Source organism: Dama dama, chromosome 3 (assembly GCF_033118175.1).
Source record: "Dama dama isolate Ldn47 chromosome 3, ASM3311817v1, whole genome shotgun sequence".
Lineage (NCBI taxonomy): Eukaryota > Metazoa > Chordata > Mammalia > Artiodactyla > Cervidae > Dama > Dama dama.
The window spans coordinates 44,598,722-44,623,716 of NC_083683.1; the positions used below are offsets into that span (position 1 = coordinate 44,598,722).

General features: G+C 40.8%; 1 protein-coding gene across 1 annotated transcript in view; it reads right to left on the reverse strand.

The window, feature by feature from the left end:
* Positions 1–24,995, reverse strand: part of SCN8A (sodium voltage-gated channel alpha subunit 8) — a 190,193-nt gene that overhangs the window by 137,780 nt on the left and 27,418 nt on the right. The window lies entirely within an intron of this gene.

Sequence of the window (24,995 nt, forward strand, 5' to 3'; positions counted from 1 at the left end):
TTCACTTGATATGGACATGCAGAAATACATGAATGTGGTTATCTGCCTGTATGCAAGGTTGGTGCAATGTCTATAGAGATTATTATAACATTGTCGGGCATTTTATAGACATTACCTTTAATTCTAACAACACCAAATTAAGTAGGTATTGACAGTTTCATTTCACAAGTGAAAAAAGTTAAGACTTATGTAAAAAATATGAATTCCCAAGGTCATATGGGAAGAGCTCCCTTCCAAAGCCCACAGGGTTTTCCCTGTAGACTAAGGTCAAGTACTTGCCTAATCCAAAGAAGTTCTACAAAGAGGAGGAAGACTTTTAATGGCAACATAAGAACAGACAGCTACGCAGGCAACGCATATGTTGTTTCACTGGTCAAAAAGGGTTAACACCTCAACTGGGTCAGACCTAGGGCATTCAAGCAACACTGAACACCAAAGCCTTACTAAGAGGTTGGAACATGGGTACCATAAAGGTCTCATCGAGCACCTATGGTTTTAGATCTTCACTTGCAGAATCAATCACTAACATACACATTACCACATGTAAAATAGAAAGCCAGTGGGAGTTTGCTGTATGACGTAGGGAACCCAAAGCCGGTGCTCTGTGACAACCGAGAGGAGGAGGAGGGTGGGAGAGACGTACAAGAGGGAGGGGACATATGTATGCTGATGGCCAATTCATGTTAACATATGGTAAAAAACCAGCGCATTATTGTAATTATCCTACTCTTAAAAATAAAACAAATTACAAAAAAATCAATAATACCCAGGCAGACCCATTACACGGTTACTAGAAGATCACCTACTTACCAAACTCAGAAGCAAGGCTCACTCTGCCGTGAGGCTCTACGGGGAAAGGGAAGACAGGTCACCCAAGTAGCTGCTGTGGCTCTCAGACTCGGTGACTACAAGCAGGGACACACACACAACAGAAGGGTCTGAGACACAGCTTCAACCATGGGGTAACGAAACCCACCTCACTGGGTTACCATGAAGAGCAGATGGGAGGGTATCTGCCGAGAGCTCTAGAAGTGTTATGCAAATGTAAATACAATCGCCTGCCTATGAACTGCTAGGAGGTCATTGCAGCAAACAATCCAGTGTGGTCAGCCACAATTAAAACCAGGATAGATCTTTCGTGAACAAGATTTTAGGCTTGTCAAGAATCCTAGGAGATTGAGCTGACAGAGGGACAATATCTGCAAACTGTTGCGGAGGCTACAAATTAACGCAACCTCATATTTGTATGGGCTGTAACATTTACAGAGCATTTTCTTTCCTTTACCTCATCTCAGCCTCACTAGTGGTTAAAGGAGCAAATATTGCTAGATCAAATTTCACAGAAAAGGTATTTTGGTTAGAGAGACCAACTGACTTGCCTTGACTCAAATTGCCAGTGTCACAGGGAGAAGGTATTAAAGAATCTGCTTGCCAATGCAGGAGATGAAGAGATGCAGATTCGATCCCTGGGATGAGAAGGTCCTCTGGAGTAGGAAATGGCAACCCACTCCGTATTCTTGCTTGGAAAATTCCATGGACAGAGGAGCCTGGTGGGCTGTAGTCCATGGGGTCACAAAAGAGTCAGACACAACAGTACACACATGCACATGTGCGCGCATGCACACACACACACACACACACACTTATCCACACACTTACCCATTTTCAAAAGAGGAAGAATTCCTTACCTGTTAAAACTAGCTATCTTCTGTATGCCAAAGAGAACAATGGGTAAGAAGGGAAAGGGGAAAACTCTTTAAATAATAATGATGATGATGGTGATGGTAAAGAGATCACGAAGGAAAACCCTAAGAACGTGGCTGCTACTGGAGAGGAAGCAACAGTTAGAACTGGACATGGAACAACAGACTGGTTCCAAATAGGTAAAGGAGTATGTCAAGGCTGTATACTGTCATCCTGCTTATTTAACTTATATGCAGAGTACATCATGAGAAATGCTGGGCTGGAGGAAGGACAAGCTGGAATCAAGATTGCCATGAGAAATATCAATAACCTCAGATATGCAGATGAACCACCCTTAGGGCAGAAAGTGAAGAACTAAAGAGCCTCTTGATGAAAGTGAAAGAGGAGAGTGAAAAAGTTGGCTTAAAGCTCAACATTCAGAAAACTAAAATCATGGCATCCGGTCCTATCACTTCATGGGAAATAGATGTGGTAACAGTGGCTGATTTTATTTTTCTGGGCTCCAAAATCACTGCAGATGGTGACTGCAGCCATGAAATTAAAAGACGCTTACTCCTTAGAAGGAAAGTTATGACCAACCTAGACAGCGTATTAAAAAGGAGAGACATCACTTTGTCAACAAAGGTCCGTCTAGCCAAGGCTATGGTTTTTCCAGTGGTTATGTATGGATGTGAGAGTTGGACTATAAAGAAAGCTGAGCACCAAAGAATTGATGCTTTTGAACTATGGTGTTGGAGAAGGCTCTTGAGAGTCCCTTGGACTGCAAGGCGATCCAGCCAGTCCATCCTAAAGGAGATCAGTCCTGGGTGTTCACTGGGAGGACGGATGTTAAAGCTGAAACTCCAAAACTCTGGCCACCTGATACGAAGAGCTGACTCATCTGAAAAGACCCTGATGCTGGGAAAGATTGAAGGCAGGAGGAGAAGGGGACGACAGAGGATGAGATGGTTGGATGGCATCACCGATTCAATGGACACGGGTTTGGGTGGACTCCGGGAGTTGGTGATGGACAGGGAGGCCTGGCGTGCTGCGGTTCATGGGGTCGCAAAGAGTCGGACACATCTGAGCGACTGAACTGAACTAGAGACAGCTGTCAGTGCAGATGGGAAGTTTGGGGACAGAAAGAAAAAGAGGAGACAGGACCTACTATATTGAGTGGGTAAAGTATACTCTTTAGGAAGTCTAGCAGTTTAATGGCCAACACACACTTTGATAACCTCTTCAATAAGCATGCAGTGAAGACAGACATTACTCATTTAACTCTTTTGGAGTTGAATTTGAGTGTGCTTTATTTCCGCTGGCTTTGCTGCTGTTCTGTTTTGTTTTGATGGTGCCTTAAGACAAAAGCAGTTACATCTGTGTTACAACGGCAAGTGGCAGGGTGTGGGCTGGGACTCCGTGCTTCCGCTTTCTACCTCAGCTTCTCTATGACAACACACTGCCTTAAGCACTGTGGACTTGATGGGGACAGTCTTTTCAGAAGTACTTGTAACTATCATCTCCGAATATATAGCACAGCAACATGTATCTCAGTACTGTTAGTAATGCTTTCATAATGCTATTTTTTCAAATGAAATCCTACAACTACACCCTAAGATGGGCTCACAGAAGTTAAATGACACTTCAAGGTCACAAAGAGAGCAGGGAGCAGAGCCAGGACTTAACTCATCATTCAGCGTGCTTTTCTGTAGGTTGATGCTTTTCAGGACAAGCACGGCGATAACAAGATAAGAAATGTATTTCTAATCTCATTTGTAATGCGTTAACAAAAGTTAATCTTATGCTTTTCCCTAAGATGTTCAAAGTTCTCTCTCATCTACTCAGAGATGATAAGACTAGCAAAAATCCTGTAGAAAAATTAAAGTAGAAAATTGTTCATGGCTGTTATGGTGCCTTAAGTCTTGTTAAACACCTCACTGAGGATAAATGAAGCTGACTAACCCTTAAAGCACGACCCATACAACCTCTGGACAGTATGGTAATTCTAAACTGGTGGATACACTCTGAAACTGGTATGAAGTTTAGGTTTGATGGTCTTCTGCTCAGAAACCTTCAGACTCTCATTCTCCACTGCTTTTCAGACTCTCCACTGTTTTTGATTAAAATTTCAAATCCTTAAATGAGCACTCAGGGCCCTTTATAGCCTATTAATAGACATTCTCTGCTTGCATCCTATGCTTCATAAACCACTTCTCACTCCTGTATTTTTCCATCCACACACCTGAGGCAGTGCCGCTCCTTTTGCCAGGCATATCCCCTCTAGTCAAAAACAGCTAACATACAATGTTTAGTTTTATGTTTCTGTTTCTTTTCCCTTATCTGATCATAAGCGCCTCAAGCACAAAGATCACAATTATTAATCATTGCATCCTCCAAACACTTTGCCTTGTGCTTTGCCCAGGAAGAGGAATACAGTAGGACATCAGATAATTATGGCATTTATGAGAGAATAAGCTCCAGTTTTTTTGTCTTAAGACAACAGCCATACTGTGAAGCAAATTGATTCTAATACCTTTAAAATAATGCATCTGTATGTCTTGAGACTGTCAATATTCAAGAGAACCAGGGCTCAAACCAACTATATAACTAACTTTCTATTAACTATCTTTCCACATACCCATAGTCCAAGAGTTCTGTGATAAAAGGAAGTGACGGTTTGGGAATGTGGCACTTGTTGTTAACAAAATGAAGCATCGCCTTTGGGCTGAAGTGGCCATGCCTTCATTCAGACTACAAGGTGGAAGATGGTAACAGCTTTGAATCATTGGGCCCAACAGGCTGACTGACTCCTGATATTAATTGAAATATGATAGGTTGAGGCAGTCTATAAAAACTGTATTATTAAAAAGATGAATACTCAGGACAGTAGTTCCACTGTGAAAAGCTAGAAGAGGCAGGCAGAAACTTGACTTGCTAGTTTTACAGGTATGTTCACTGAAAACTTATCAAGTATATAGTCAGGGTTTCTGCCATTTTCTGTATGCATGCTCTATTGTGATAAGAAGTTTTTATAAAATGAATGATGACTAAAGAACTTAACTAATATTAAGAAAGCATACCGCTTAAAGCAAGGTCTGAAAATAACATTTAAAATCAGATAAGATGGAGGAGGAACAAATTAAAACTTTAAAACTCATTTATTTATTTCAATCCCAGGTATGCTTCCTTCATTTCAGTATTTCCTCATTCATTAGCTCAAGTAAGGCACCAGCATTTAAAACTCTAGCTTTTCACTTCTCCGCTTAAAAGTTCCAGAGAAAATTCTGGAATTCTTATTACTCAATCTAAAGACTTCTCTTGTACCTATGAGCAGAAAACATAGTTTATCAAATGTTTCAGTTTCCAGAATGTTCCCTTCAGCTGTGACCTTTGCATTAACTGGTTCAGTCAGTTTACTCTTTAATTCAAGCATCACCAGTGCTTTCTACGGAGAAGGCAATGGCACCCCACTCCAGTACTCTTGTCTGGAAAATCCCATGGATGGAGGAGCCTGGTAGGCTGCGGTCCATGGGATCGCAAAGAGTCAGACATGACTGAGCAACTTCACTTTCACTTTTCACTTTCACACACTGGAGAAGGAAATGGCAACCCACTCCAGTGTTCTTGCCTGGAGAATCCCGGGACGGGGGAGCCTGGTGGGCTGCCGTCTATGGGGTCACACAGAGTCGGACACGACTGAAGCGACTTAGCAGCAGCAGTGCTTTCTATGAGCTGGACACTGGGCTAGATACTAGGGATTAATTGAATAATGAACAAAATATCTGTATCCGATCCTTACGGAGTTTAAATTCCAGTAGAGACAGATTATCAGCCAATTATAATGCAGCGACAACAGTATTAAGGATAAGATACTAGGGATCCATCTAACCCAGAATGAGGGGCAGATGGGTGTGGGTGGGGTAGATGCAGGATTTCCAATAAAAGTAATATCTAAGTTGAGAAGAAAAGGAAGTTTGTTCTATGAATGTGAAATATGAAGTCCTAGGGACAAGACAAAGAGAAAAGAAGAATAAAAAATTAAAATTTAAGTTTATTTCTCTGTAGTCTGATCCAGACCATCTTCAATCCCATGAGAATTTCTTCTAACTAGGAAGTAGTCAATTTGTTAATTATGCTGTCAGTCTCTGAAAATCATTATTTGCCTTAACATGATTTTACGTAATACTAAATAGCATCCTTTGTCTTTAAAAATCCCAGGTTTTTTTTCCTGTAAACTTAATTTTTATCGTAAAGAAAAATAAAAAGCAAAGAGAACAGTAAAGCACTCATCAAATTAAAGTGTTTGAAAATTACAGCTAGTTAAGGTAACTGAAAAATACTCTCAGGTCGATTGGAGAAAACTCTGAGTGGCTGTCAATACTACCTTACTGTCTTATTTTGATATTCTGTGATCTCGTAAATAAATATTAAATAAATAGTATTTATTATCACTTTTTCCCTATGGAAAACTTGAAAAGTACAGAAAAGTATTAAAAATGAAAATCATCTAGATATGAATGACTGTCAAATCCTTAAATGTTCTTTCCTTTGTCCATAATTTTACAAAGTTGGGGGTCATATTCTATATACATTTCTATAGAATATTTGTGTCCTCCCAAAATTTGTATGTTGAATTACAAAAGATAGAGTCCCTTATAAAAGAAACTCCAGAGAGCTCCCTTGCCCTTACTGCCATGTGAAGTCACAGTGAAAAGACAACCTTCTATGAACCAGGAAGCAAGGACAGACCTGAATCTGCGAGCAACTTGACCTTGTACTTCCTAGACTCCAGAACTGAGAAATAAGTATTCATTGTTTACAAGTCACCTAGACAATGATGTTTTTGTTACAGCAACCTAAACAAACTAAGACGTGCATTTTGAATTCTTATTACAGTTGATTTATTTCAGGTATTAAAAAAAATACAGATATGGACTTCCCTGATGGTACAGTGGTTAAGAACCCTTGAGACACAGGTTCGATCCCTGGTCTGGGAAGATTCCACATGCCGCAGGGCAGCTAAGCCCATGTGCCGCAACCACTGAGCCCACACTCTAGAGTTCATGCTCTGCAACAGGAGAAGTCGCCACCAGGAAGGAGGAGGCCGCACACCACGAGAGAGAAGCCCCTGGTCACCGCAACTAAAGAAAGCCCTCAGGCAGCAACAAAGACCCAGCACAGCCATAAATAAATAAGTAAATGTTTTTTAAAAAACCACACAGATAGTAATGGAACTTTACAGATACAACAGAAGCTCCCTGTGTAATTTTTCCTATATAGTTCCTCTCTTTCCTTCTCAAAGGCAACCACTATCTTGAATTAGGTGTTTCTCAAATTCTTGCACTTTATATTATTTTATATTATTCACCACATAAACAATGTATCCATTATAAAGGACTGTTCTGCACTGTTCTAAAATTTATTATTTTATATTATTTTTGCACTATTACCACAAAGTATCCAATGTAACATATATCCAATATAACATAAAGGATTGTTGTGTATGTTCTGAAACTTTGTATAAATGCAAAATATTGACCATAACCTGAAACTTGCATTATCCCATTTCCTATTAAGGCTGACATTTATTCCTTTTGACATTGTTGCTTAGTTGCTAAGTCATGTCTGAATCTTTTGCAACCCCGTGGACTGTAGCCAGCCAGGCTCCTCTGTCCATGGGATTTTCCAGGCAAGAATACTGGAATGGGTTGCCATTTCCTTCCTCAGGGGATCTTCCCGACCCAAGAAAAGAACCTGCTTCTCCTACATTGCAGGTGCATTCTTTACCACTGAGCCACCAGGGAAGCCCTACCTTTGACATATTTTCCTCTAATTCGTGGATATTCTCAGTTTCATAGTAGTGGTTCATTGTTGACTACACCACAATTTATCTACTCTTCTATTGATGAAACTCTGTTTCCAAAAATGTCATACTATTATCAACAACCATAAACATTTCTGTCCCGGCTGCCATACACTCATATGAGAAAGTCTCTTGGGTATATATACTTAGGAGTTCAAACACTAGGTTCTAGAGTATAAGCATTTTTAATGTCTACACTTGAACATTAAGTATTTTAAATAATAAACCTAAATAGTTCTTCAAAACAATTATAAGGAATATCTTCATCCAAATATCCCTTCTCTAGTTTGGGTCAGGGTACCATAATTAAATAAAATCAAACGAGTAAACGTGGAAGGCTAAGAGACAATGAGCAGCAACCAGGATCTACACAGAGAACCTACACAGTGTTACAGAAATGATTCAACAGTAATTACACCTGACTATCTTCAGATAATGTGCTATCAAGGAACTGCTGAGGCATCCTTAACTCTTACCAGAACTCTCCTCAGACTACACTCAGCAGGAGAGATAAAAAACAAAGGAGAACTTGTAAAAGAATGAAACTAGAACACTTTCTAACACCATACACAAAAATAAACTCAAAATGGATTAAAGATCTAAATGTAAGACCAGAAACTATAAAACTCCTAGAGGAGAACATAGGCAAAACACTCTCCGACATAAATCACAGCAAGATCCTCTATGACCCACCTCCCAGAATATTGGAAATAAAAGCAAAACTAAACAAATGGGACCTAATGAAACTTAAAAGCTTTTGCACTACAAAGGAAACTATAAGTAAGGTGAAAAGACAGCCCTCAGATTGGGAGAAAGTAATAGCAAATGAAGCAACAGACAAAGGGTTAATCTCAAAAATATACAAGCAACTCCTGCAGCTCAATTCCAGAAAAATAAATGACCCAATCAAAAAATGGGCCAAAGAACTAAACAGACATTTCTCCAAAGAAGACATACAGATGGCTAACAAACACATGAAAAGATGCTCAACATCACTCATTATTAGAGAAATGCAAATCAAAACCACAATGAGGTACCATTACACGCCAGTCAGGATGGCTGCTATCCAAAAGTCTACAAGCAATAAATGCTGGAGAGGGTGTGGAGAAAAGGGAACCCTCTTACACTGTTGGTGGGAATGCAAACTAGTACAGCCGCTATGGAAAACAGTGTGGAGATTTCTTAAAAAACTGGAAATAGAACTGCCATATGACCCAGCAATCCCACTTCTGGGCATACACACTGAGGAAACCAGATCTGAAAGAGACACGTGCACCCCAATGTTCATCACAGCACTGTTTATAATAGCCAGGACATGGAAGCAACCTAGATGCCCATCAGCAGATGAATGGATAAGGAAGCTGTGGTACATATACACCATGGAATATTACTCAGCCGTTAAAAAGAATTCATTTGAATCAGTCCTAATGAGATGGATGAAACTGGAGCCCCTTATACAGAGTGAAGTAAGCCAGAAAGATAAAGAACATTACAGCATACTAACACATATATATGGAATTTAGAAAGATGGTAACGATAACCCTATATGCAAAACAGAAAAAGAGACACAGAAGTACAGAACAGACTTTTGAACTCTGTGGGAGAAGGTGAGGGTGGGATGTTTTGAAAGAACAGCATGTATATTATCTATGGTGAAACAGATCACCAGCCCAGGTGGGATTCATGAGACAAGTGCTCGGGCCTGGTGCACTGGGAAGACCCAGAGGAATCGGGTGGAGAGGGAGGTGGGAGGTGGGATCGGGATGGGGAATACGTGTAAATCCATGGCTGATTCATATCAATGTATGACAAAACCCACTGAAATGTTGTGAAGTAATTAGCCTCCAACTAATAAAAAAAAAAAAAACCTCAACATTCAAAAAAAAAAAAAAAACAAAGGAGAGAAGGATGTATTCTGGGGTCATAAAGAATTGATAACAGAAATTTTGCAAAGCATATTGGTAAAAGCAAACCTCCTTAGCCAAACAGTTGATGAAGATTCGTATTGAAAATATGATTTTTAAGAAAAGAGAGGCTAAAAAATTGATTTTCTTAAACAGACATTTCATGGCAAAACAACAGGTTAGAAAACAGCTGAGAACTTTGAAAATGATAGGGAATATAGAGATGATTTCCCCTTGGCCTGTACCTTCAATGTATTTCTAACTATTATCTATGTATATGTATATATGTATGTAAACACATCCAAGGGTAAGGTAGATAGGTTATAGTTTGAAAAAGCCCCTGGGGATTCTGATACACCATTTCCTTTGGCATCTCTCTTCCCACAGCTCCCTCACCACAGCCTTGGAAAACATTGCTGTGGGTTCTCTATAATGATGACTGATGCAACACGTAACACAGAGCTATACAAACTACTTCCACATATATAACTGCATTTGATTCTCAAAATAACTTGGCAAAGGCAGGTGCTGCTGTTATTCTCATTTTACAGAAGAGAAAGATAAAGCTCAGAGAGGTAAAGCAATTTGCCCAAGGTCACAGCAAGGGATGGGGAGGGAGCTGTGAAAGCACTTGAGGAAACAATAATGAATACAGGTCATGGAAGGCAAACCTGCAGGGAGGCGATGCACTCTGGAAAGACAGTCTGTTCAAAAGAGTTGGGGGCTGCACACAGCGATTCCGGGCTTCAGATGAAACCATGATTTCTTACATTCAAAAAAAAGACTTAAAGCAAATATTAAATTATTTTCTATGCTTTTCTGTATTCTTAAACAATTTCATATTAAAAACAAAAGAATTCTGTGGGCAAAGTTTAGAGATACTATTATATCAAGGTTAGGATGACAAGGAGTATATAGAACCTAAGGCCGAGGTAGAAAAGGTTTTACTTTTCCAGGGATCATAAGAGGCGAAAGGCATAACTAAGTCTAGGGCTGAGATTGACGTGGGAGGACACAAGCTAGAGAGGATAGTTATGCAAACAGCAGACCTAGAGTAGAACCAGGGAGTCTCCAGAGAAGCTGGCAATACATTACACTGGTTCAAGATGATTTCAGTAACCTGAGCCCACACACCCAGGACGAACTTACTCTGGAAACTCTTCCGAATTTCCCCCACTTAACAGAAAAAATTGTTTGTGCCTTTTAAAACAACTGAATGCACCGAAGCACAATCCAGTGAGTCCTGTGGGAAAGAAGCATGACCAGCTGGAAAAAGAACAGAGACTAAGAACGCTGGGGTTTATCCTGGAGGAGAAATTCCTCCTTATCTTAAAAGTGGAGGCTACGGTAAGTAACTTGAGCAAAGCCTGGTGGCCCAGGAGTCACGGGGTAGGGGGCCATACTGCTTCATAAGCTTGCTGGGAAAATCATTTTATATATAAAAAAAAAAGTCTTCCACCTTATCTGTCTTGCTGGTTTTACCTATTTCCCTGATCTTCCCACATTAACACAGTGGGGTGGGGGTGGGGACAGGGCTGTATCTTGCTGAAGGTGCGTAGCTGAGCCAAGAATAGAACCCTCGCATCCTGTCTCTCGGTTCACTTCTGGACCATGCTACCTCAGGAAGGAACATTTGAAAATAGTAGTTCTCTCCCATCTTGCAACCAAGCTGTGCATAAGCACATGATCAATGAATGAAGTTGGCTAAGTGACTCAGCACTGGGCTGGCTCTCCTGTGAGTCAGGCTCAGAATCCTGAGTGGTTGGAAGCACACACTCTTTAAATAAGACTTTAAAACTAAGGTCTTTACCACCCAGGAGCATTGGAAGATTTCAGGGGTACTTTACTTTGTTTGAACACGGATCAGGATGTCACCTCTTACATTTAAGGTGTGAATCAATTTAATTATATTGTCTACAATTTTCATGGATGTACTTTCTCTGTACTCTGTACTCAGGTAGCAGTCTTAGAACTCAGGACCAGTTGAGGTGGAGAGAGGCAGGAGCACAGACAGGACAGTGGATAAGCGGCTGGATAATAGGAATTAACTAACAATTTAGGATCACATCTGCCTTTCTTCCTCTTTAATGCAAAAAAGACCCCAAAGTAAGGCCTTCTCGTATTCCTCTGAAGATAACAACTATACACACAGATTTGGGGGCACACCAGTAAGCTGCTCCAACCTGACCCTGTCAGTAGCCGTTGGTTTTGACCACCTGCTCCCAGCAGGGAAGAAGCGAGCCTCTGAGCAATGACCCCTGTGACAGATGGCATAGTACAGACAGAAAAGGGCCAGCCAAAAATATTTCTTCCCACAGAGGGAGGGAGCCTGGGTGTTTAAAGAAAGGAGTCAAAGGAACAAAGCAATGAAATTCACCAAGTGTATCTAAAACTCACCCTCAGGCTATCAATAGTCTTTTGAATGACAAATGAATCAAAACCTTTGATGAAGGGACCTCAGGACCCTGGGTACAACAAGCTGCCACTAGCAAGGTTTTAGAACAAATTATCTTGGGGAAAAAAATGTGACAATGAGCTTAGTGAAGGACTCTGAGAGCCATTAAAGAGAACCTGAGCACTTAAGGCAACCTCAAAATCAACTCCAATTTTCAGAGACTGACTAGTCTTGAAGTAACACAGAGAGTTCAGAGGACAGTGATTGCAGATCAGCCTTGCAAGGGACTTTAACTGGCAGGAAAAAAAAAAATTCCATTAGCTCCTGCTTTGGCTGGATTACCAGTACTAGGAGGGAGACCTAAAAGAGGCAAAAGTAGAGAAGCTGGCATAAAAATAGGTGAAAAAAAGGAAGTGTCACTTATCATGTGCCAATGCCCAGCACTCCTCAAGGAGCCTTTACACACAGTACGAAAGAAGCATTATTTGTTGCCATTTTTAAATGGGAAAAAAAAAAAAAAGGCAGCATTATTCACAGTAGCAGAAAAGTGGAAGCAACCTAAATGTCTACTGACAGATGTGGCATACACATACAATGGAATATCGTTAAGCCTTAAAATGGAAATTCTGACACAAGCTACGACATGGAGGAAGCTTGAAAATATTATGCCGAGTGAAATAAGTTCATCACAAAAGGACAAATACTATGTGATTTCTCTTATACAAGGTACCAAGAGTAGTCAAGTTCACAGACAGAAAGCAGAATGGTGGTTACCAGGGGTTAAGGGGGAGGGGGAAAGGGGAGTTATTTTTTAATGGGTAGAGTTTCAGTCCTGCCAGATGAAAAAGTTCTGGAGGTGAATGGTGGCGATGGCTGTACAACAAAGTAAATTCACTTAATGCCACCGAACTATACACTTAAAAATAGCTAAAATGGCAACTTAAGTGTCTAGCAATAGATGAATGAATAGTGAAGATGCGGCACATACATACAATGGAATATCGTTCAGTCATTAAAAAGAACAAACGCTTGCCATTTGCAATAAGACAGATGCACCTAAAGGCTGTTGTGCCAAATGAAATAAATCAGACAGAGAATGACAAATATTGTATGACTTCATTTAAATGTGGAATCTAAAAAGACACACAAAAATGAACATAATAAAAAAGAAACAGAGTCACAGAGCACAAACGTTTTATTGTCAGAGGGGTAGGGGTGGAGGGAGGAGAGAAATCAGTGAGGGAGATTAAGAAGTACAAACTTCCAATTGCAAAATATAGGGGCCATAGATATGAAATGTACAATGTGGGGAACAGAGTCGATAACCATGTGTTATCTTTGTATGGTGAATAACTATGTGATATCTTTGTATGGTGACATATCCCAACTAGACTTCTCACAATGATCATTCTGAAGTGTATAGTGATACTGAATCACTGTGTCATGTAACAAGAACTAACCTAGAGTTGCAGGTCAATTATACCTCAACAACAGACAAACTCATAGAAAAAGAGATCAGATCTGTGGTTATCACAGGCAAAAGGGTGGGAGGAAGGGGAAGCTGGATGAAGGCAGTCAAAAGGTTCAAACTCCCAGTTATAAGACAAATAAGTAGCAGGGGGAAAATTGGTTAAAGTGGTAAACTTTATGTTATGCATATTTTACCACAATTTTTAAAAAATGAAATAAACATGTAATAGGAAACAAAGTTAAGAAACGCGTCAGGTCAAAACTAGTAAATGGAGGAACCAAGATTCAAGCTTGTAATAAGTCCACCACAGAAAAGCCCAGGCTCTCAGAGGGAAGGAAAAGGGTCGGGAAGAGAACCTTGCTTGACCACAGCTGACCAAGCTGTAATGGCTAATCCACATCGTTCCCTTCCCACTCACTGGACTCTCATTCAGGTGTCTTTACTATAACCTTGTCTAATCTTCTCTTTTCATCTCAGCCTTCTCCCAGGAGTATACCCTGGTTAGGGAACATCCTGTATATTCCAAGCTCACCATCACCACCCAGCAGATTCCAACCCAAAGAGACTCCCTGAATTGGAAAGTAACTGAATATCACAACTCCAGTTATGGAGGTCCTCTAACCAGTTCTTACTTGCTGAAAAAATTATGCTGCAGAATTCACTTGCAAAGCAAAAGAAAGTTTAAACTGCTAGAGTTCTGAAGCACCTTAACTTGTTTATCTGACCCAGAGGCGCGACACTGGGGAGGTTTTGCCTTTCACAGAAATTTTGGCACTGTCTAGAGACATTTTGGGAGGCTTCCTGTGGCTCAGTGGTAAAGAATCTGCCTGTAATGCAGTAGACCAGGGTTCGATCCCTGGGTCGGGAAGATTCCCCTGTAAAAGGGAATGGCTACACACTCTAGTACTCTTGCCTGGAAAATCCCATGGATGGGTGGGATACAGTCTGTGGGGTTGCAGAGAGTCGAACATGACTGAGCAACTAAGCATGCGCGCGCACACACACATGCACACACACACACATTTTTGAGTGCCACAACTGGGGGCAAAGTGGGTGCTACTGGCATTTAGCGGTAGGCTGGGATTGCAGCTAACCATCCTACAGTGCACAGAACAGCCCAGCACTACAACAGAGAATTCTCCCAATTTTCCCAATGAAAGTGCCAAGCTGGGGATGCGCTGATGGCCTGGCCACTCCATGCCACATGACTGCCTTTACAAACTGCCAAGAGACAAAAGACAGCTCTGCTGTTCAGAGGAACAGAGAGCTTTTACCTGAGGCAGTTCATCTGTGAATAAGCACATTCCACACATTCCATCAGAATTCGCCCCTGCAAGCTTTCACCTATCAGCCTTAACGCTAATTCTTGAGTAGTCAGGTCTCTGATTTACATGACAGTCCTTCAAAGTCAGAAGACAGTTACCACATCTTATAAACACAGTCGATGGACATTTATGTAATTGTCTAGACCTGCTTTTATGCTTAGGTAGGTGTAAGGGTCCTGCACTGAAATTCTCAAGAGCAGGGAACATACCTGCATTGTGTTGCCCAGCTTGCTGGTAAAAATATCCAGACCAGTACTTAATAGTATATAACTAGTACTCACTAACTAAACATGAAGGTTTAGTAAACATGGTAAACAGGAAGGAAACATGCCAGCCAGAGATAATTCCTGATCAGACAGGTTGCGTGCTAAATCACTTCAGTCGTGTCTGACTCTTCGCGACCCCATGGACTGTAGTTCACCAGGCTCCTCTGTCCATGGGATTCTCCAGGCAAGAAGACTGGCGGGGGTTGTCATTTTCTTCTCCAGGGGATCTTTCCAACCCAGGGATCGAACCTGAGTCTACGGCATCTCCTGCATTGGCAGATGGGCTCTTTACCACTAGCGCCACCTGGGAAGCCCTCTGGATCAGACAGGTACCCTATTTTAGGGGAGACATGCCTTCACTAACACACACAAGAACAGGCCTATTGATACCAACACCTGACTCTTCTTTCCACTTTAAACAGTCTCTACCATTCAGGCCAGCAGGACACATACACACACATCCCCCAGCCTGTAAGCATCCCTACACAGCAGGAATCCTCTTCACCCTCCAAAAGGAAAGTAAACCAGACATCTCCATAAGAGGCTGCTAATTCCTGGCCTATTTGCTTAGCTGAGCTACAAAACTGCTAAAAACCTCTGACACTCTACATGGATTATATTATTAATGACATCAGCAGTCTAAGAGATTGGCTCTGCAGAAGCAAGAGGCTTCGTAAGCATTAAGTCTCAACCTTGAAGAGCTACTCTGTACAATGACAAGGACTCACCTCTGAACGAAGTTTGAAGGTTGCTTGTTTGACTGAGACAGATGGATAGCTACAGTGAATAACTGCAATTTTAAGACGACTCTTAAAATCTCAACAACTTGGCCTTTATTACTGTTCCCCCAGTGCATGCACCTACTAGCACACCATTCTCATTCTGACCTCTAACCTCCATCAGGCATGTCCTTCTTCTTTTGTTTCCCAAATTAAACCTCAATGTCTTTAAGTTCTACATCAGGATCTCCCTCAGATCTGATACCAAGTCTGTTTTATTAAATTGTTTCCATGATGATGTCTCCCTGGCTGAGCACCAACTTGTCCCTCATGTGCATATATACTGTTTTAGAATTAGTCCCCAAAGGGTCTATTTATAATAGATGCCCTAAACACTGAACCAGTATCAATGAATCAACAAATACTTATTAAGTACCTATAATGTACTTTTCACTCTAGGTTCCATAGGAGATAAGAAACATATACATATACTCTTCACGTACTCTCATTAAAGTGCCAAAACTCACTCAAAACAATCACTAAATATAAGAAAGGACATAATTACTAAATTACAGCTATAGTTGATAAATACTACCGAAGTTCAGAAAATAAGATCAAGGTTGCTCAGTTCTCACTCCTTGGAGTTAACATCAGAAACAAGAGGAAAAAGAAATATATTCATCCATTCCCTCAATATTTTCTGAGGCTTTTTATGTATAAGACATTATAATATACCTAACATTTATACTGTACTTTAAGTCTTATACTTATTATCTCATTTCATCTTTAACAACAGTATAAAATAGGTAGACAAAGTGGTAATCATCAACACTACTGGGTAAATGAGGAAATGAGGCTTAGAAAGAGGAAGACAGTGCCCCCAAGGCTCCTGTTAACAACAAAACCAACAATGGAACAAGTCTCCTGAACCCTAGTCCTCACAGTCCCAAACAGCCCCCCACAGCCCCTCCATCCCTGATCCAGCCACACACATATGACTATACTCCTTCCCCCATCACTGCTTTTTAGATGCAATGGTAAAAAGACAACTACCTAAACATAGCTTTGAGTTTTTTAAATATCTGCTCCAGATCCTTAAAAGAAAATCTGTCAGTCATAAGCCTTTCCTTATATTTGTCATGAAAAGTGAAAACTCAAATCCATAAAACAAGCTCCTCTAAAGGATATTCAGAAAACAAGTGGAGTGTGGGGGGCAGTAGAAGGGGTTTGGAGACATAGAGCAAAATGAGAGGATGTATTTTCGTATGAAATATTAATGTTGATAAAGGAGAGAAATGTACTCTATTTGGTTATGAGTTTTCCATCTTTTAGATTAAGCCCTGTGTCTTCAGAGACTAGCAAGTGCCTGGCACATGGTAGTGTGATTGAACGCATCTGTTTTTCCTGATATATCATGAGCTCCTTGTGGGCAAAGACTTCATCTCATACACTTCTGTATTCCTGTTTCAAAGTCATCAGTCAACAACGCACTGAATTAGATTATTCGACTGGTGGGTAGAGAGAGCACCATGTAGAAAGGCTGTGTTAGTACTGTGATCTCTTAGAGCTTGTATTTGTCTGTTTGGCATTCATTAATCACAGGGCCAGACTAACGGCCAGCACTGTTTATACGTCCCCTGCCAGCAAGACCCCGTGTTCTAGACTGTCTCCTTTAACTCTCACACACAAGGCTAGTATTTCCCAGGCCCTAAATCCATCAACAGATGACAGACCAGACCACAAGTTCTGTACAAGACCACAAGGAACAGTCCCTGCGCCCTAAGACCCAAGCAGTTATTCAAACTAGCCAATCCTAAGCCGCTTCCCCTGCCCTGCCTTGCCTTTCCCAGAGCAGAGCAAAGGAAAACCATAAAGGCTCTGGGCCATGCTTCCTCCTTGCTCTGCTTCCTGACCAATCCTGCTGCTCCTCCCTGGGGCCCCATGTGATGGGGGCATGTCCCCTTCTCTTGGGGAATGTAAACGATAAACTCTTTTGATGGCATTGACCTCTCCACGCCTTTATGAAGACTTTATTAAGACTTAAGCTCTAATCAGTTGAATACTATTATTACCATCCCACCAGACACAACAAACCAGACCCTAACCCAGATTATACCTACAGGCCGGCTCACAAAAATCTTACCTTCCCTATTAGATGGCAAACTCCTTTTAAACAAGATTGTCTCTTATATCACATACTCACCAAATTTAATGCTGTGGACACAGCAGCCACATTGTAAGGTGAATGTTACAAAGATAAGTAAATAATTAGTTGACTTTTTTCAGCTCGAATCTTTATCAATGATCCCCTCTGCCCTCAAATGGGTGACCATTCTCTAATGCTGCTGCTGCTGCTGCTAAGTAGCTTCAGTCCTGTCCGACTCTGTGTGACCCCATAGACGGCAGCCCGCCAGGCACCCCCGTCCCTGGGATTCTCCAGGCAAGAACAGTGGAGTGGGTTGCCATTTCCTTCTCCCTCTAACGCTGCACAGCGTGGCAATTTCCTTAAGTGTTTAGAGCAGCTTTATCTATAAAGGTACAGTGACTTTAAACTGGAAGCAACCAAGGTGTCTTTCAACAGGTGAATGGATAAACCAATTTTGATGTACCTACAGAATGGAGCATTATTCAGTGACAAAAAGGAACAAGCTGCTGATCATGAAATAATATGGATGAATCTTAAATGCATTTTGGCTAAGTGAACAACTACAAACTGTAAGATTCCATTCATGTGACATTCTGGAAAAGGCAAAACTATAGGTGTAGAAAACAGATAGGTGGCATTAAACAGATTAAACAATGTGACAGGAGGTGACTGACCACAGGGGAAGGCACATGGAAATTTTTAGGGTGACGGAACTGTTCTCCATGGTACAAGGGTGGTAAATGTATGACTTCTGTACTTGACAAAACCCAAAAAACTGTATCTTGTGTGTTAGTTGCTCAGTTGTGCCCAACTCTTTGTGACCCCACGGACTGTAGCCCACCAGGCTCCTCTCTCCATGCAATTCTCCAGGCAAGAATACTGGAGTGGGTTGCCATTCCCTTCTCCAGGGGATCTTCCTGACCCAGGAATTGAACCCAGATCTCCTGAATTGCAGGCAGATTCTTTACCATCTGAACATACCTTACCAAGAGTGAACCTTAATACACATAATTTTTTTAAAAATCAAAAAGGATGTCAAGGGATCCCAAGATAGAACGCAGACTGTCACAAATGAACTTAATATAAATGTCTGACATAAACTCACTGAAGGAAGTGACGTGAAACCAAAGAAACCTTGGAAAATGTTTCAACAGGAAACTATAAGGCTAAAGACAAAAGGAATTATACATAAACACTGCACCCTGGTTAGTAAATCTGTTGCTCAGAGAAATATGGGTTAACAATTCTGAACCTGTTTCACATGTATACAGAATTAAATAAATAAGGAAACCCACCATCTCTTATGGTGGATGGTGACAGGCAAGTTTCTCACTGCCAGAGAAGGAACTGTAGATAAGGGGGGAAAGCTAGAATAAACTCTGTGGTACTGCATTAGAGTCAGAGACAAGAGTGTAGATCCATGTTTACTTCAATGTGTATGCAGATGGATATACAGGAATAATTTGACATATGTATATACACATGGATTAGTCCACATATGTGTATTTCCTAGCTCTCTCTGCTGAGGGCTTACTAGCAATGTATACACCCAAAGCTCAGATCTTGGTTTCTCCAAAGAAAAGAACCAGGGCTCCTGAAGAAAATGCTGATTCAAGAGCATGGGCAGGGAAAATACAAGGCGAGCTTGGAACATCTCCTAGTTTCAGAAAGTAAGGAAGTGCTCAAGTGGCAAAAGGACGTGGGCATGTCAAAGGGATAGAGAATTCAACCTGGAGTAGTTCCCAGTAGCTAAAACTGGAACAATCTGAGCAATGAAATAAACAGCGTGGTACTGAACGATAACCTGAAGTACACAAGTTCCTACTGATATAAATTAATGACAATTAATAAACACACAGGTAGAAAGAGTAAATCTTCCTTTACAGAAAAATTTCAAATAATATATGCAGATACTACCTCCTCCAGGAGGTGGAGCTTAATCCTCACTCCTCCTCCCCCAAGAGTGGGTGGACTTAACTGACTCATTTCCAAAGAATATGATAAGGAAACAGGAAAACAATCACTTTATGGTGGAGAAACCTGGCAAACACCACCTTAACCAAGCGATCAAGGTTACCACCACGAGCAATAGGTCATGTTAGTGTCATATCCCCAGACAGGATATGCTGAAGAGGGCATTTCATCTCTAAGGTATTCTTCCTCAAAAACCACAACCCGAGTCTAATCCTGAGAAAGACTTCAGACAAACCCCAACTGAGAGGCAGTCTACAAAATTACTCACCAGTGCTCCTCAAAATTGCCAAAGTCAGAGAACACGTGGAAAGTCTGAGAAATTGTCACAGACCAGAGGAGCCTAACTACAGAGACACGATGACTAAATGCAATAAGGTACACTGAACTGAACCTTGGAATAGAAAAAGAACATTAGTGAAAAATCAGGTAAAATCCAAACAAAGTGTTGAATCAAACAGTAATGCACCAATTTTGGTTTCTTAGTTTTGACAAATACATGACAGTAATGTTAGACATGAACATTGGGGGAAACGTGAGTGACACATGCAAGAACCATCTGAATTATCTTTGCAGCTTTTCTGTAAATCCAAAGTTATTCCAAAATTAAAAGTTGATTTTTTAAAATAATCTAATAGGGCTTCCCTAGTAGCTCAGTGGTAAAGAATTTGCTGCCAATGCAGAAGACTTGGGTTCAATCCTTGGGTTGGGAAGATCCCCTGGACAAAGAAATGCCAACCCATTTCAGTATTCTTGCCTGGGAAATCCCATGGACAGAGAAGCCTGGCAGCTAAAGTCCATGGAGTCGCAAAGAGTCAGACATGACTGAGCAACTAAAGAACAACAGCAGGGCTAATGTCGGGTCAAATCAGTGAGGAAAAATGTACTAATGAAATTTTTATTTGCAAGATTTCTGTATAACAGAAATGTAGGGTCACATTATCGGGCATATCTTTTTACGGAGAGGAAATGAAGCGCCCCTGACACGTTATCTTATAAACTGAATCTACTGTAATGATACCTCTGTTAAGGAAGAAAATGCATTCCCATAGCACACTCATGGTTTGGTGCTTCTCTCCCAGAGGCAGAAATAATTCTCCTGGTATAGGACTACAGGGGCTTCCCTGATGGCTCAGTTGGTAAAGAATCCACCAGCAATTCAGGAGACCTGGGTTCAATCCCTGGGTTGGGAAGATCCTTTGGAAGAGGGCATGGCAACCCACTCCAGTATCCTTGCCTGGAGAATCCCCATGGACAGAGGAGTCTGGCGGGCTACAGTCCATGGGGTCGCAGAGTCAGACACGACTGAGTGACTAAGCATAGCACACATAGGACTACAAGTTCTATCTTTGATTAAGAATGCCTTCCTTCTCTCCCATACTGCCAATGAGAGTAAGCAGGTTTCCCTGGCCATTTCTGCCCATGTAGCAGAACTCTGGCCTCTTTTGGGACTCTTACTTATCTGGTCTGGACCCCGGCCTGCTATAGGAGGCCTAGAGCTGTCACTAAGACTCTGCCCCTTCCTTCTTATTCACTATTGCCTCTGACACAGAACTAAAGAAAGCTGAACTATCCTAGTTTCTCTGTGTCCAGATTAAATTATTCCCAGAAGCATCACTGTGTACATAAACTGATAGTAGCAATGTCCTAGTCTGTACACAAATAACTGCATAGGTTCTGCAAAAAGTATCTGAACTGATAAGCAACACCTGACCTCCACTCCTACTATCACGATTTTGAGAGCTCACTATCTACCAGGTCATCATTACAATGTATTTTGCATTCCTAAGTGAAAATTAGCACTATTTAGGATAATGATTTAAAATTCAGAGCATTCATAGGCTGCCTTCTCAGAAAGATGCATACTGACTCTGATCTCTAAACCCAAATTTGGTAATGTTCAAAAGAGATTTTCTAGACCCAAACAGACATGGTAAGTTTATGATAAGCACTCTTGATAAACTAGCTTCATATGATAAGCAAAGAAGGTCACAAAACTTTATGATGATAAAAAGTAAAAGATAAAGCATTTAAACAATCAAAAGTTTCTTGAGTCTTTCCTCTACTGCATTACTCTAGAAAGTCACAATCTGAGGAAGACCAAGATACGCCATAAGCCATCCTCAGTATCTTCCAGCAAGCCTGCTCTACTCAAGTCATTGTAAGATAAGTGTCACACTTTACTTTCCCAGTTTGCCCCACAGTGCTATCTGATTCTACAGCCTTTTTTTTTGTCTGATGTAGAATAGGTTTGAAGGTCAATTTCAAACAAGAAACGCCAGTAATGTTTTACGTAACAACTGTTTCACTATATTAAACACACAGCCTTCCAAGATAGCTGTTTTCCTTTGATTCCTACTATATTACATTTCTTGAAGTTGTACATGCCCATCGAAAATTTTCAAACAATATAGGGTTAAAGGTATAAAAATTAAAAACAAGATGACTATTTGAAGAGCCACCCAAATCAGCTTTATCACTTAATAATCTACGCAATTAGAATTCTCACGGGGAGAGCCACACACCATTCACTTTAAAAGTAGACTTTTCAAGTCCCTGTCCAGATGCCAAAACAAAAAAATCCCAAAAAGGTTTTATAAAAGTCTTTTTTTTCTCCAAATCAATTTCATAGCTAATTTTATTTCTTATTTATTAAAATTAATTGAAGCAGATAATGACACAGGCAAAGCCAAGTAATTATGAAGATTTTTGAGCACCTCACTGATCTGATTTCTAGTCTCAGGTATCATGTCAAAAGGGTCAAAAGGAAGGTTACTAGCAAAATGCTCCATCATATTGGAAATTTTGACATACAGATTTTCTAATAAAGCCTTGCTTTCAAATAAACACCATAAACCATCAAAAAAACCTGAAGTGACAACTCTTTGGTATCCATATTAAATATGTCTCCAAGACTGCCTCACATTCAACTTTTTCACATCAAATGTGGTGATCTAGGGGTCAGAAAAAAAATCATTCTATTTGCAGGGCCTCTGTTTCTCCATCAGTACAGTGAATGACAGCAGCTTTCTCCTGCCCTCTCTACCTACCTATACAGGCATGGTTACATACGTAAGCACACATGATGGACAAAATGTTCCTCAGAAGAAAGGTTTTAACGCAAACCAACGTCTGAGGATTTGGAACTGATTGTCCCATCAGTTGGTCATCCACATCCTCTTGACTGTCACAGCCTTCCTTTTGGATATTTCCTATTTAGTAATTTTACATTTTTTTTCCCCACAGCTTGTTGGCATGTCTCTTACTAGAGTAATAAGGGAGAAGAAAGAAGAAAAAAATGCCAATTAGCACGTTTTCCTTTTCTTCCACATCATGTTGGTAAAAAACCAGGCACAACCAGAGTTAGATACCAGCCAGAGATAGAAAAAGACTTAAGATTATATGAAGGTTTCTATCACGTCATCTAATAGTCCTCTCCTTACCAAGGTTTAAAAAACTGACGGATTATTTGCAGTTGTATGAAATAAGATACCAATATGCTACTAACAACTTGGTAACTTTCAGTGAACACACATCCTTTCCTGCCCAGTAATGTCATTTCCAGGTATTTATTCTATAGATACTGCCCCACATATGTCAAATAGGTATACAAGGATATTCAATGCAACTTTCCTGTAACAACAAAGGACTGAATAAACATTTATTGGTGGAGTAAAGTCTATCAATAAAGGACTTATTAAATGAATCATAATACATTCTTTCAATGGCATTCTATACAGCTGCTAAGAAGAATGAGGCCTTCTGTAGACCCTGCTATGAAAAGTCCCCAGGACATATTAAGTGAGAAAGCAAAGCATAGAGCAGTGTGCATAGCACACTACTGTTTTTGTTACTATATGCACACTTATTCCCATTTTACATATGGTATTGTGCGGAATATCTCTGTAAGGATACACAAGAAACTGGTACATGGGTGCCTCCAGGGGAAGGAACTGGGTGGCTAGTGGATAAGTAAGTAGAATACCTCTCTAACTTTGTTCCCTTTATAACTTCCAGATTTTGTACTGAGTACAAATACAATCTCTTTTTAAATTTTAATTTAAATTCAAAAATTAAAAAGAAGGAAGAACGAGCACCCTGAACCAAAAACACTGGAGTCCTTCCTTGGGGTGTCTTCTCCATTAGGGACCCCAAGGCCTGTTAGTCCAGTCACTTGATCTTTCAGGACTGATAAGCTGCCTTGAAGCCACCGCCTTTTTTGCCCCTGTCTATCTTGGTCCTCTCTTAAAATGTGTCTAATAAATAGCCAAAGTTTCTGGTTCCAATTAAGATGGAGTAAGTATATTCCACAGTATTTCTTCCAGGGAATTCGGCTAAACTCCACAGATAGACAGAGCTGCTCCATGCATTATCTAAAGACTAAAAAGTAACTGATGGCAGGTAGACAGAGAAAACAAACTGTGGCTCAAAATATCATGAAACCTACAGAGTTTCCCTTTTTGCTTCTTCTAGTATCTCCTGGCCTGGACTCAAAGGCAGCCCAAACTCAGAACCGTGCACCAGGTACAGAAAGAAAAACGTCCAAGAAGACCTCCATTTTTGGCCCAAGAAACAGTAAAGTGATTCCCTAACGGTCAGAGGGAGTAGAGGCAACCCCCTGGTTTTGTCTGTTTGTTTCCCTTCTGTCCTCTCGCCCTACCTTCAGGGCAACTAGGCAGCTGTGGCAGTGACAACAGCAGTCAGAAAGGAAAACCTTTTCTCCGACCAGAGGAACTGTGATCCCAGGAGCCTTGAAGGAAACTCCGTTGCTTTGTTTTCTTTCCTGAGCCTCCTGTCACTTGGTTCTCAAGGGAAAGGTAATCACAGGATGTGCAAGGCAGAGCAGAGAAATTCTAGTCTCAGCTTTCCAGCAAGTGAAGCAAGAAGGAGAATCCTTTGGAACTGGAAAGTCTGGGTTAACAACAGGAAGAAGAGGGAGCTCAATGAAACTGTATGTGAACTCCAGGAATCACCCCCAGGCTGCACATGAAAGTATCTGACCCTAAACAACACACTGAAGATTTTGACAACTGGTCTATGAGGTATACCATTGCCCAAGTCGAAGACTAGCCACTGGCTGGTATGTACATGGAACAGATACAAATAACACAGCAAATAGCACTTTGAAAACTAAACTGATACTGAACTCCAGCCCAAAGAAGGCAGATAGATATCTGCAGCCTGAACCTAACTAGACTGACTGCCTGAACACATAAACAAACAAAATCCATAGGATCTGAACAAGATCCAAA